Genomic DNA, 14,038 nt, shown 5'->3' with positions numbered 1-14,038 from the left:
ATGCCCATTTTACTTTAGAAGTTAAATATGGATCTCTAGAGACCACTTCCTGAAAAACCGGGCCTCCAGAGAGAGGGTGAGATAGCAACCCCTTTCCTGATGCACAGGGCCCCCAGCATGGGCTGCTCTTGGGCTTTTAAGGAGCTCCAAAGAATACTTTCCCCAAATACTCCTATCCAACCCTAAAGGAGAAGTGCTCACTCTCATAGAGAAGTAAAAAATGTGGCATAGCACCAGAATGCTATGTTCAGATCTACCATTTGTTAGCTGTGTGATCCTGGATAAATTGCTTAACTTCTCAGTGTCTCAGTTTTGTCACCTATAAAATAGAAAATGATAATCTACCCCATTCATTTCTTGGGAGAATGAAATAAACTAACACAAGTAGAGCGCTTAGAATAAATCCTTGCACACAAGAAGTGCTATACAAAGCTTTGTTATTATTATCAAAGTGTGAGCTCATCGAAGGAAGAGGCTGTCTCTCATTTTATGGACTTCTTTGGACTTAGCACAGTGTCTGTGTCATTCCCACAGTGTTTTACAGTGATTAAATTCCCAAGCATTTTGCTTCAGTTTGTCAATATTTCGTTCAGAAGCTCTTGCATCAATGTTGATATAATTTTGAGTTTTTGCCAATTCGATAGATTATCTGGTAACTTTTTCAAGTTTATTTACAGTTAAAATCAAGGGTAATTGTCACAAAAATTTAGATTTAGTAATTAAAATGCTTGACAAAAGTGCTTTAGTCAGTATGGAGAAAAGGAACTGACAAAGGTTGGGTGTGGAAATGGGAAGTGGGAAGAGGAGAATAAATATAAAAATATTTTCTCATTTCCATTGACATTTCTTTTTTGATGCATTTGTTAATGTCTATGTCCATTTTTCTATTGCATCGAGTGCCCTAATCTAAATAAGTGTACAGCACCAGCATGCTGTGTTCAAATCCCATTTCTACCATTTGTTAGCTGTGTGATCTTGGATAAATTACTTAACTTCACAGTGCCTCAGTTTTTTCATCTATAAAATGAGGAGTGATAATCTACTTCATTAGCCTGAGTTATTCATATGCATAAATGCTTATAACCACCAGACCATGATCTGAAACAAACAATTCTAGCACCTCTGCTCCTTCCTAATCCACATTCTCCATAAAGTAACCACTCTCCATCTTCCACTGCTACTATTAGTTTTGTGAGTTCTTGAACTATGTAAAAATGAAGAGATTTTTCTATTTTTTTCTAGAAGCTTAATTGTTTCACTTTTATAATTAAATCTATGATTCATTTCACATATATTTTGTGTGTTGAGTAAGCTACATACAGGTCTATACATATATTCAATTGCTTCATTACTATTTATGGAAAAGATTATCATTTCCCTACTGAGTTACGAAGCTACCTTTGTTATAAACCAGCTAACCTTCTACGTGAGAGTCTGTTTCTATACTCTCTACTCTATTCCTTGGTATACTTGATTATTCTTTGTCAATATCACATTGAATTAATTTTGGTAATTTTATAGTTTCATAAGTTTTGAAATTTGGTAGCATACAAGTCCACCAATTCTGTTTTTCAGATTGTCTTGGGATTCTAGATATTTTGCATTTCCAAATAAATTTTAAATTCAACTTGTATATTTCAAAAAACAAAATACTTCTGTTGGGATTTTTATTAGAATAATGTTGAATCTATATATCAGTTGGAAAGAACTGACATAATAACCATATTTAGTCTTTAATGTCTAAGCATGGCGTATCTCTCCATTTATATATGACTTTTAAAATTTTTCTCAGCAATGTTAGTCTTTGGTGTAGAGATCTTGCACATCTTTTATTAGGCTTATTCCTAAGTATTTAATTTTTTTCATTTTTATTGTTAAAGATATTTTATTTAAAATTTATTTTCCAATAGTTTGTTTCTACTATATAGAAATTCAACCAGTTTTTTGTGTGTTGGCTTTATATACAATAATATGAAATTTGTTGATTAAATCTAAATATGTAGATTCTTTTGAATTTTCTATGTAAATATTCATGTCACATGTGAATAATGTAAATTTTAAATCTTTATTTTCTATTTTTATATCTTTTCTTTTCTTGCCTTATACCCCTTGAATCCAGGGACATTTTCAAAGTGTGGACATTTTTGACAGGACCAAATATTAAAGACTCTTTGGCGTGAACCAATTATGCTTATGGGCGTTTCAAGGATGTTTTGGCATTCACCAAATGTCTCCACAGATGTTTGGGACAGGAACAAATATTCACTAATTAACTACATTGATTCATATTTTTGATTAGTAAAATAGCCTCTCTGTTCTAAAATAAACACCACTGGGTCATGATGCATTACCATAGGTCTCATTTGCTAATATTTTGTTTAGGATGTTTTCTCTATGTTTCTGACGTATAGTGGTCTATAACTTTCTTTTATTTCCTTTGTCAGCTTTAGGTCTCATTGTTACATTATCCTCATTAAGTAAGTTGGGAAATGTCCCCTCTTCCTCTGCTTTCTAAAAGATTATGCTTAAGATTGGTATTAGTTCTTCCTTAAATATTTTGAAGAGTTCATTAGCAAAGCTGTCTAGGCCTGGAGTTTTCTTTGTGAGAATATTTTAAATTATAGATTCAGTTATGTTAATATATGTAGGATTATTCAGATTAGCTATTTCTTGTTAGGTAGTTTTAGTAAATTGTGTTTTCCTTTTCTTTTTCCCATTTTTTCCTTGATTGGTCATGCATCAGGGTTTTATTAATTTTATTCGTCTTTTCAAAGAATGACTTTTAATTTTATTGATTTTCTCTATTTACAACTGCTTTCTATTTTACTGATACTACTTTTGTCTTTGATTTTGTTATCTTTCTTTGGATTTAATTTTCTATACTATATCAAAATTTTTTGAGATGGAAGCTTAGATTTTTAATTTTCAAAGTTCTTTTCTAACATATTTGAAGCTATAATTTTTCCTTTAAGTATTGTTTTAGCTGCATTTGACATTTTGATATGTCATATTTTCATTATCATTCCCTTCAAAATAAAGTCTAATTTTTATTGTGATTTTTTTCTTTGACTCATGAGTTAATCCGATATGCATTGCTTAATTACCAAACAGTTAAATGTTTTCAAATTATCTTTCTGTTTTTGCTTCTTGTTTAATTCCACTCATGTCAGAGAACATACTATATATTATTTCAATCCTCTGAAGTTGGTTAAAACTTGTTTTTTGTTCCAGCATATGATCTACTTCAGTGACTCTTACACCATATGTATTTTAAAAGAATATGTATCCTACAACTTTGGGATACTAATTCTTTGCCTTCTTGTTTTGCCAGTTGCTGAGAGAAGTGCTTTTCAATCCACATCTATAATTGTTAATTTGTATAATTCTTTTACAGGACAGTGAACAACTATTTGGTCAGAGAAGAAACAAAAAAAGAAATCAAAAGATACACAGAGACAAATTAAAATGAAAATACCACATACCAAAATTTGGAGGATGCAGCAAAAGCGGTGCTAAGAGGAAAGTTTATAGCAACACAGACCTAACAAAAAAGAAAAGAAAAATTTCAAACAAACAATTTAACACTACACCTTAAGGAACTAAAAAAGATGAACAAACAAAGCCTGAAGTCACTAGAAGGAAGGAAATAATAAAAATCAGAGTGGAAATAAGTGAAGTAGAGTATAAAAAGACAGCAGTCAAAATTACTGAAATGAAGAGCTGGTTCTTTGAAAAGATAAACAAAATTGAAAAAATCCTAGCTAGACTCACTAAGGAAAAAAGAAGGCTCAAATAAAATCAGAAATGGAAGAGAAGTTACAACAGATACCATAGAAACACAAAGGATTATACAAGATGATTATGAAAGGTTACATGCCACCTTGGGCAAGCTAAAAGAAATGGACAAAATTTTAGAAGCAGATAATCTTCCTAGACATGAAAAACTAGAAAACCTGAATAAATGGATCACTAGTAAGGAAACTGAAACAGTAAAAAGACCTCCCCAAAAACAAAAGTCCAGGACCAGATGGTTTCACTGGCGAATTCTACCAAACAGTCAAAGATATAGCACCCATTCCTCTCAAACTCTTCATTTTACAAGGCCAGCATTACCCTGGTACCAAAACCAGGCAAAGACGAGAGAAAAAAGGAAAAGAAACTTATAGGCCAATATATCTACTGAACATACATGCAGCAATCCTCAACAAAATACTAGCAAATACAATACAATACATTAAAAGGATATACCAAGATCAAGTAGAATTTATTCCAGGGATGCAAGGATAGCTCCACATTTGCAACTCTTAACAAAATATTTTTGTTGTGTATACTTAAAGTATATGTTATTAGATACATACATATTTAGAATTATGTTTTCCTATTGAATTGATCCTTATATCATTATGAAATGTTCCTCTTTATATCCCTATGTCTTGTCTTAAAGTATACTTTGTCTGATATCTGTAGCTATGCCAGCTTTCTTTTGATTAGCAGTAGTACAGCATATCTTTACCATTCATTTACTTTCACTTTATCTGTGTCTTTATGTTTAATGTGTAAATTACAAACAGGAAATATTTGGGATACTTAAAATCCAGTCTGGCAATCTTGGTCTCTCAAACATAGCATTTAGTCCACTAATGTTTAATGTAATTACTAACATACTAGGGTATAAGTCTAATTGCTTTTTGTTTCTATCTAACCGTGTTTTTTGCTATTGTTGTTGTTGTAGTTGTTCCTTTGTTCTTGCTTTCTAAACTTCTGTTTAATTAATCAAATATTTTTCAGCATTCCATTTTATATTTTCTGTTAGCTTTTAGTTAAGTATTTTTATGTTATTCTTTTCACAGTTACTCTAAAATATTATTATATGCATTTCATTCTTGACTAAGTACAATCTATACCTTAAATTAGTACTTTCACCACTTCTTGGATAATGCAGACAGCTAACTCCATTTACCCTTGTCCTGCCTTTGTGCTATTACTTTCAAATATTTCACTTTCACAAATGTTATAAACATAAGACATTACTATTGTTGTTGCTTTAAGTCACAAATATTTTTTCACATTTACCCTTTCTGGGGACCATCTTTTCTTCCTGCAGTTTTTTGGGATAGATTTCTTTCACCTTGAAGAACTTTCTTCAGGATTTCTTGTACTGAAGGTCTGCTAGTTACAACTTTGCTCAACTTTTAATTGTCTGAAAATGTCTTTAGTTTGCCATAATTTTTGAAAACAAAAAAAATTTCATTAGGACACAGAATTCTCCATTGGTAGGGTTTATTTTCTTTCAGCACTTTAAAAATATCATTTCATCGACTTATACTTCCATAATTTTTGTTGAAAAGTTAACTGTTTGTCTTACTGTTGCTCTTTGAAGATCTAGTCTGAAGCACATGTTTCTTACATGTCCATATTTTCCATCTCCCTCCATCACATAATATAAGCTTTTTGATGGCAGAAACCACATGTGACTTGTTCATTCACAGCATCTAGAATTGTGCCTGGCACCTATATATTCAGTGCATAATTTCTGAAAGAATTTTTAAATGAATCAATTGAATACTATGATTATAATGCAATGCCTAACACAAAATAGATACTTAACAAAGAGTGAAGGAATGAGATCATTGTTCCTTGACAAGAGCCATACTCTTATTTCTAAGTTCACAGTGCCATTCAGACTGTTGCACAGATCTCTACCTTAAATTAAATTTTACCACTGCAGAAATATTTTCTTAACCACGTTAGTAGTTTTGATAAACTCTACTTGCATATTATATGTCCAGATAATAACATCTGAAAATAAGACATTAGCAGAGGTAAGATCCTTTTTAAGTTATTTATAATATTAAACATGAGCCAAGCCAAAATGCATTGTTGCCTTCATAATACAATTTCTAAAGAATGGAGATTGATTAGACACAGAAATTAAAAGAGCTTACAGGTGATTTTAAGCAAATAAAGATGATGCCCATTCTCAAAATCTGCCTTAACAACCAGCAGAGCCAGACTTACAAACAGGTAAAATTTCTTCTTGACAAAATAAAGGAAGACATCGTGTTTTAAAATAAACTGGTCTCGCAGTTTACTCTCATCTACTTTTTGCAATTAAGCACATTCAGTCCTCTTGTCAATTAACAAATGGTACAAAATCAACAAAAGTTTCACCTAAGTGATTACTTAATGACTTCTAGATTTCCTCTATATCAGTTTACAACACTGGAGGCAAGGCTTTGAAGCTCAAAAGCTTATCTAACCTCTGGTTCTTTAATGAAAGGATAAAATGGATAGGCTGTGCATTGGAGCAAACCATTGCTCTGCCATATCCAGTGGAGGGCATAGAAAAGAGTGGGGAAATGGGAAAAGTGACCATTAATCTGTGAGTCAACACATGATCTTTGGATAACCCACACCCAGGAACTTTTGTAATAATGAGAAGAGCTGACTATTTTTATATTTTTATAAATATATAAAAATATTTATTTTCATATTTTTATATTTTGAAAATATAATTTTTATATTTTGAAACATCCATCTGGGGTCAAACTTTATAAAAATCAAGAGTAACAATGAATAAATTATTTGTTTATTCAATAAATATTTGTTGTACGCCTATTCTGTGCTTGGGTGTTTGTGACAGAATGGTGAATGGGATAGTCAAAACCATGATGGTCAAGTAGCTTGCATTTAGTGAGAGAGCCTGAGGGGAAGAGTGACAGAGCTAGCAGAGTGTGAAAGTGCCATGATCAGAAAAGAACAGGATGCAAAGCTGGCAAAAGTGGGATGCACAGAAGTTGGCCAGATGATGGTGGGGCAGAGAAGGTAGGTTGGAGATGGAGAAAGGGGGTGACGGTTGAGGAATTCAGGAGCATTCATAATGAAGCAAGTGATTTTCTAGGAACTAGAGCATGGAGATATCGGAATTTTCTATGAACACATTCCCCAATGTAATGGATGGTAAATGAGACAGATATCACCTCACATCTATTAGAATGGCTACTATTAAAAATAAATAAATAATAAATGTTGGTGAAGATCTGGAGAAAAGGGAACCCTGGTGCACTGTTGGTAGGAATGTATATTAGTACAGCCACTATGGAAAACAGTAAGGAGGATCCTCAACAAATTAAAAATAGTACTACCATATGATCTAGCAATCTCACTTCTAGGTATACAGTAGTCCTCCTTTATTTTGATTTTATTTTCCATAGATTCAGTTACCCTCAATCAACCAAGATCTGAAAATACTAAATGGAAAATTCCAGAAATAAATAATTCATAAGTTTTAATTTGCATGCTGTTATGAGTAGCATGATGAAATCTCACACAATCTTGTTTCATTTCACTCAGGACATGAATTATCCCTTTGTCCAATATATCCATGCTGTATATGCCCATTAGTCACTTAGTAGCCATCTAGGTTATCAGTTCTACCTGTTGTCATGGCATTGCAGTGCTGTGTTTAAGTAACCCTTATTTTATTTAATAATGGCTCTAAAAGGCAAGAGTAGTGATGCTGGCAATTTGCATATGCCAAAGAGAAGTTGTAAAGTGCTTTCTTTAAGAGAAAAGGTATGTATGTATAGGAAAAAACACATAATATATATAGGGTTTGGTACTATTTGTGGTTTCAGACATCAGCTGAGAGATTTGGAACCTATCCCAAGTGGATAAAGGCAGATAATTGTGTATCCAAAAAAAAAAGAAATACTATCTCGAAGAGAAATGTGCATTCCCATATTTATTGCCACATTATTCACAAAACCAAGATATGGAAACAACCATATCATCAACAGATGAATAGATAAAGAAGATGTGGTGTACATACATATATACACGCATATAATTGCATAGAACGAAATACTATCTCGAAGAGAAATGTGCATTCCCATATTTATTGCCACATTATTCACAAAACCAAGATATGGAAACAACCATATCATCAACAGATGAATAGATAAAGAAGATGTGGTGTATATACATATATACACGCATATAATTGCATAGTACTTAGCCATGAGAAAGAAGGGAATCCTGCCATCTGTGATAACATGAATGAACCTTGAGAGCATTATGCCGAAATAAATCATATAGAGAAAGACAATGATCTCCTTTATATGTGGAATCTAAAAATACTGAACATATAGAAATAGAGTAAAATCATGGTTGCCAGGGGCTGAGAGGTTGGGGGAATGCAAAAATGTGGGTCAAAGGGTTTAAATTTTCAGTTATAAGATGTATAAGTTCTAGGTTTCTAAGGTACAGCATGGTCACTATAGTTAACAATACTGAACTGTGTACTTGAAAGTTGCTATGATTGTAGAGCTTTAATATCCTCACCATAATGACAGCAAAATGGTAATTATGTGAGGTGATGGATGTGTTAACTTATTGTGGAAAACATTTTACAATATACACACCTATCAAATAATCACATCGTAAACCTTAAATTTACTCAATTCTATATGTCAATGAATAAGTTCTTAGGACTTAATATAAAGCAGAGTTATTATCAGTAACAATACTGTATTATAAATTGAAAGTTGCTAAAAGAGTAAATCTGATATATTCTCAACACAAAAAAGAAATGGTGATTTTGTGAGGTGATGGAAGTGTTAACTAATTCTACTTTCTTAGTCATTTCACAATATTTAAGTGTACCAAATCAATGTGTATACCTTAAACTTACACAGTTATATGTCAATTGTATCTCAATAAACCTGGAAAAAAAAACCACACATTTAAAAGATTAGACATGAAAACATTCCTTCAAAATTGCAGCTCTTCTGTTCAGTCAGTCACTTAGAATGAATATGAATTAATGAGAAGTTTAATTCTTTTAAATGTATTGAGAAAAAATTAAATGGCATTAACTTCCTCCATACCCCAAAATTGCTTTCAGGGTAAAGTTTGTGGCTTAAATATATGCCTTTTTGTCTTTGCATTTTCACAGTATGCTGGTAGGTACCTTCCCTGGGAATATCCTTCAATGTGTTTATAATGACTTTTCATAGACCATTTGAAGACTGGTCTAATTATGGCAACAGAAAAAAGCAGGACATCCCCAACAAAGGGTGTATAGCTTTTAACTGGAGTCAGGGTGACTTTAAACATTCTCCACTTTAGCTCCCAAAAAACTTGGACTTCGCATTTGCTGAATTAACATTTGTGTATGGTTATCAGTTTGTTTTCATCTGGAATATTTATTTTTAAAGCTTGGCTTATGCTTCTCATTTACTTTTCAGAAGATACATAAGATTCCAAATACTTTAAGCAACCTGTAGCAGACATCAACTTGTTGAAAAGGACTTACAACAGAAAAACCTTTATGAGCTAAGTCACACCCAAACAATTTGGGGAAATCGTAGTGGGAAAGGGGATCAATTTGATACTAATTACTTAACAAGGGCATTCTTTATGTAAACCACAAAGGTGAACTTTAATCCAGTTCCAGAAATTCTTGTATATTTCTACGTAATATAGCCTGACAAGCCATGATTTATGTGAGGGTTGTGACCATGATGGTTCTTGTTTTGGCTAGAAAGAAACCAATGTTCATGAGAATAGCAGCCATTCTTAAAGTATATTCCACAGAAAGTTGATAGAAAATTAACGTAGAAAAAATAACAACAACAAAAAAATGTCTTACAGGCAAATAGGTTTAGCAAATGTCAGGTGAAATCTAAAGTAAGTGAGTCTTTTTACTTTTAGAATATTCAGTGGTCTATTGTGTATTGTGCCTCTCCAAACTTATTTAAAGATACCCTTTTAAAATTGTTTGTTTGTTTTTACATAGTATCTCACCTTCATCTTTTTCTTGCAATATGTTCTCGTGTTTCAGGCCCAAAAACTATCCATTCTAACATTCAACTTTCTCATTTTCAAAGTAGAATAATACTTCATGTCATGAGGTTAATATGAGAATTAAGTAAAAGTTTATATACATATATAATTGCCTTGTAAATGATAAAAGCATACCAATGGCTATGTTTTTAGGCATAAGTATAACTCTGGTGGTAACAGTTAACATTCATTTCTCTTCAGATCTTTTTCTCTACAGGCATACCTCAGAGATACTGTGGTGAAGTTCCAGATCACTGCAATAAAGTGACTATTGCAATAAAGAGAGTCACAAATTTTTTGGTTACCCAGTGCATATAAAAGTTATGTTTATGCTATACTGTAATCTACTGAGTGTGCCACAGCATTGTTTTGAAAAAATCTGCATACCCTAATTAAAAGATACTTTATTGCTAAAAAATGCTAAGCATCATCTGAACCTTCAGCAAGTTGTAATATTTTTGATGTAATATTTTGCTTACCTTCTATTTGTAAAAAATGCAATATCTGCAAAGAATAAAATGAAAAGCAATAAAACAAAGTATATCTGTATTTAAACATGTCTATAGCCCTTCGCAGATTAAAAACATGAAAATTTTGTCTTTCTTAGGCAACGTCATCTCTGATTAAGCTACTTTGACCTTTGTTTCTTACAATTCTATCCATGGCATCATTATTGCACTCGTCCCTCCCAATGCTAATACATACACACATATACCCTTTTCCACGATATGAAATTTTGGAGAAACACGAGATTGAATGATGTTCAACAGATGTCACACATTTAATTTCAGTAGGATGTGTTGAAGGCTTAGTTATGCATAAAATGAATTTCTAAGACGGAACTATAATTTGCAGTATATTTTTCAGATTTATTTTACAATGAAACTCTTCTTCTCCTGGAATATCTATGGGTCCAAATGGTCAGTATCTATGGGTTCCAATCCAAGTAATCTCACATTGTCCTTTGATGTTGATCTACAGGCTAAGTGTGACACTTAAATATGAAATTATAAGAGCTAAATGTACCTATTGTACCCACTTTAATCACACTATTATAAAAACCATTTTGCCAATGTCACAGCTAAAAAACTTCTCAGATAGAAAAATCTTGAGTAACCCAAGTATGAACATGATTATATTGATTTTTTTTTTTTTGGTTAATTCAGATTAATTTTGGCTAAAAATATAAAATCTAGAGGTATCTCTTTAGGCTTTGTCAATTCAATAGATAAACATAATTGAAGAAAGTTTTGATGATTTGAGTTCTTTATTTGTGCAAAATGTTTATTTTGTTCAGTGATTATTATACCATCCTAAACAAGCAGAATCTTTCCTGATTCTCAACACATTTTAGAAGCTTTTTTTTTTTTAATCACCAAAAGCTTATTTTCTGGATATAGGCATTGCATCTTAGGGTTTCAGCATGCCCATAATTATCTCAACATCCATATTCTATTATTAATAAACTTGCAACACTGACAGTCTTTGGATAGGACAACTCTCTGTACCTACCACACAACCCGCCTCCACGCCCCCAAAACTACCGTCACAGGTGATTGGACCAGTCTAGATAACTGATCCAAGCTTAGCCAATCAGATTCCTTATTATCAAAATTTAGAAATGTAAACTAAAAATCTGAGTCAGTTGGACAATGGCGAGTGCCTTTGAGTCAAGGGAGGTCACAGTGCACAAGCCAATGAGAGCAAATGATTCAATTATTGGGACACAGATTCAATCATTTGTAATAAAAACAAAAATAAATTAGTTTAAACAAGATAGGAGATGTTGTTTTTGTCTTCCAGGTAACAGATATTTTCTCTCACAGCTAATAATCTGAACAGAAATCGTCCATACTTGATACAACAACCCTTCATTGCTAGGAACCCAGACACCTTTGATCTTGTGGTCTGTTCATCCTTAGGGCTGCATGGTCCATAATAGCTCCCTACCATATCCATGTTCTGGACAGGAAGATGGAGAAAGGAGTATGCCTCTGCCCTATGATCAGAGTTGCACACAGTACTTCCACATCAAACCAGAAATTGATCAGGTGGCCACAACTAGCTGCAAGAGTGTCCAGAAAATATCATCTTTTCTGGGAGAATCATCTAAAATATCATCTTAGCTGGGAGGCCATGTATTCAGCTAAATACTAGAGCTCTGTTGTTAAAAGGAAAAGGGGCAAATGGAAACTAGAAAACAATTAGCAGTCTCTGAAACAGGCTTTAAGTTGAGAAAGGTAGTTCTCAAAGAGAATAAGTAGAAAGGAATCAGCATGTAGCAAAAAGCAGAAATGACACAGAGAGAGAGAGACAGAAACAGAATCAGCCAATTAGTGGTTGTCTGTGACTTTGCAATTACCAGACACCTGTCTGTTCCTACTGCAATAGAAACTAGATTCTGTGAAATTCTTCTGTAGCCTTTCAACAAGCCTCATTGTTTCTAGAGCTAGATTGAGTTGTTTATGTTTCTTGCAACTGAACAATGCAAATAACATTTATTGCATTTTATTGAGCACTCATGATATACCATGGGCTTTATGTGGATTGTCTCATCTAAACTTCATAACAATCCTATGAGGTAATTATTCTTTCTCAATTTTTGTACCTGAGGAAATAAGGTTTGGGAAAATCTCACAGATAACAGATGGCTAAGCATAATTTGAACCTGAATCCTACAGCCTTGCCCCACATTGATGTTTTTCATCTCCATGAAGGACAGGCATCTGCATCTATAGCAGGATGAGGCTAGAGTAAGGCTGGAACTTGAGCCTAAGCTGACTTTCTAAAATGAGGCGGGTACTAAGGAGCCATAAACAGCAGTATAACCTGAGAAAATGCTTAGCTAGAGGCAGAAACTAGATATCTGGGGCACATAGTGGGCAGTTGAGTATGTCTAACTTAAACTGTTGGGAGTGTCCATTAGGCATAGTGACAGTCGATCCAGGAGTAGTCAAGAAGGCTAGAGGATGGACAGCGGTGGATACACATATCAATAAAATTCTCAGACATTGAAGTGGTTAGGGTACTGAGAAGGGCTGCTATAGACTGCTTATTTACGTCCTCCCTAAAATCATATGTTTGAATTCTAATTCCCAGTGTGATAGTATCAGGAGATAGGATCTTTGGGAGGTAATTAGGTCATGAGAATAGAGCCCTCATAATGGGATTAGTGCCCTTATAAGACACAGGACTGCTTGCTTCTCTGCTCTCTGCCACGTGAGGATATAAAGAGAAGACGATTATCAATAAACCAGGAAGTGGGAGCTCACCAGGCAATAAATCAGCCAGCACCTTGATCTTGAACTTCCCAGCCTTTTGAGTTGTGAGAAATAGGTGTCTATTGCTTACGCCACTCACTCTATGGTAATTGTTTTATAGCAGCCCAAGCAGATTAAAGAAGGGCCTCACAAAGATATGGCAGAGACTGTCAGCTAGACAATCCTTTACTCCTTCCAAGAGAAGGCAGTTAAAGGGCTCCAATTAGAAATTAATTGCATCTTGATTAATTTCCGTTTTTTGCTGAACCATATTGACCTCTGACTCCTGGGAGAGGTCTGGCCCAAGGACTTGGTACCTATAGGCTTATCTATCATGACACCATCTGTCCTTGTATGGCTCAAACAGCATGAGCCAGTGCTGCTGTTAGAATCTAAAGTAAGGACCACTTCCACAAAGCAGCTCCTATGACTGCAGAAAAAGAACCATTGGAGAAAAGTTCTTCCCCCTAGCTCTTATCGGTAATCATTAACACATGCCCTAATTAATATCAAGGACAAAATGTGTAATATGCCTATATCTTCATAGTAGAATAATTAGATGACTTTCAATAACATCTCAAGTTTAAGAAATGAGAGTTCCACTAGTCACAGATTCTAGAGGTGGCACTTCTGAGAATGATCATGTGACCTGACCAAGGACCGAAATATTTTGAAATTTCCCAGGAGAGAGAGATTGATTTAGTTTCAAAGTGTTCAAACTGCCAATCTTCCTCCCTTATTATTTCTACCCATTTTTTTCTGCAAGACTTATAAGTTTCTTGCCTTTTCAACTACATATGTGTCTTTAACATGGCAGATGCCAACTGACTGTATTTAGAAAGAGATAACTTTGAGTAGAATTCTGGAATCATAGAAATCAGGCTCCAAAGGTTTTCCAACAAGCCTTGAATATAATATTTGCTACTTTGTAT

At 33.6% G+C, this 14,038-nt stretch overlaps 1 long non-coding RNA gene across 1 annotated transcript in view; it reads left to right on the top strand.

Moving 5' to 3' along the window:
* Nucleotides 1-3,478, top strand: part of LOC112474573 — a 48,980-nt gene extending 45,502 nt beyond the window's left edge. Inside the window, exon 3 of the long non-coding RNA XR_003044412.1 lies at nucleotides 3,395-3,478. This is a non-coding gene — a long non-coding RNA (uncharacterized LOC112474573). The remainder of the gene's footprint in view (nucleotides 1-3,394) is intronic.
* Nucleotides 3,479-14,038: the final 10,560 nt, after the last annotated feature.

This window comes from Pteropus alecto, unplaced genomic scaffold (assembly GCF_000325575.1).
Source record: "Pteropus alecto unplaced genomic scaffold, ASM32557v1 scaffold7, whole genome shotgun sequence".
In the NCBI taxonomy this organism is placed as follows: domain Eukaryota; kingdom Metazoa; phylum Chordata; class Mammalia; order Chiroptera; family Pteropodidae; genus Pteropus; species Pteropus alecto.
The sequence above is the reverse complement of the archived record's forward strand: the minus strand, read 5'-3'. Positions and strand labels throughout refer to the sequence as shown.